Raw genomic sequence first — 1,314 nt, 5'->3', positions numbered from 1 at the left:
TTCTTTCGCCGCTATATTATGATCAGAGGGAATTATTATTATTATTATTATTATTTTCTTTTTACCACAGGTTTTGTTGGAGCTCCTGGAGTCTTGCATGCGTAGCGGGCTTACTGCCTGCAGCCTACGGTATCAAGCTATTCGTTCTTTTCAGCTATCTAATACTTTCCTGGTTATTCTGGCCGTGTCAAGGGAAAATTTTTGTAACAGTTCTACTGGGAACTCTTTTCCAATTTCCTTCATATTCCTCTTGATGCCTTCTGATACTGTTCCCAAGGATCCAGCAATAATTGGCACTATCTTCACCTTCTTTATTTTCCATAGCCAGGCTATTTTGTACTTAAGAGGGTTGTATCTATTTATCTTTTCACCTTTCTTCTTGACTATTCGTGGTCAATGGGGCATTCAAATCAACTATATAGCATTTGTGGTGCACCTTACCCACCACCATTAGGTCCAGTGTGTTATGCTCTAGCAACTTATTATCATTATTATTATTGTTCAGTAGTTTTGTTTTTATAACGTGCTTTCACTTCACTACCGAGCGCAGCTCTGCGTGCCTTGGGTATGTGCTGTGGTTTGCTGTGATGCTCTTATGGTTACTGTATTGAAAGTGTTTTGCGTAGGATGTGTGCAGTGCCCAGTAGTGCAATTTTCTGTATGTATGATTATTATTATTATTATTATTATTATTATTGAGGCGACAAACCGACAGAATCGTTAACACGCTGAACAAAATGCTTAGCAACATTTGGTCAGTCTTTACGCTTTGAGTTCAAATTCCTCTGAGGTCGACATTGCATCTAATCCTTTCGGGGTTGATAAAATAAGTACCAGATAAAATAAATATCCCCTTCCCTGAAATTGCTGTTCTTGTACTAAAAATTAAAACCATTACTATTATTATTATTATTATTATTATTATTATTATTATTATTATTATTGAGAGAGCAGTGCATGCCATCGAAGTGACACTGGGGGTAAAATATACGAAGCCCAGTATATCCATCATGACTACCCGTCTGATAAGGGTATATGCACATGCATCACACGCACATGCATCACAACCATATGTGCGCTACATGGTGATATTATATCAACATAAACCACGCATGACCTTGCAGGTGGGCCCAGTTAGAATTTTCTTCAAGTTGAGTAACCCATCCCGCTTAAAAGGTCCCTGAATAAGAGTTCTTTAAGAATGTTGAACAAAACATCTATGTTTCCAAAGGTGAATTATCCAAACCCCAAAGAATTCCTCTCAACACATGGCTATGATGCTCCCCCACCACTTCTGCTCGTGATCAGAGATGC

At 38.3% G+C, this 1,314-nt stretch overlaps 1 protein-coding gene across 6 annotated transcripts in view; it reads right to left on the bottom strand.

The window, feature by feature from the left end:
- The window catches only part of LOC106884390 (uncharacterized), a 628,567-nt gene that overhangs the window by 57,142 nt on the left and 570,111 nt on the right, over nt 1-1,314 (bottom strand). The window lies entirely within an intron of this gene.

This window comes from Octopus bimaculoides, chromosome 5 (assembly GCF_001194135.2).
Source record: "Octopus bimaculoides isolate UCB-OBI-ISO-001 chromosome 5, ASM119413v2, whole genome shotgun sequence".
Classification (NCBI taxonomy): domain Eukaryota; kingdom Metazoa; phylum Mollusca; class Cephalopoda; order Octopoda; family Octopodidae; genus Octopus; species Octopus bimaculoides.
The sequence above is the reverse complement of the archived record's forward strand: the minus strand, read 5'-3'. Positions and strand labels throughout refer to the sequence as shown.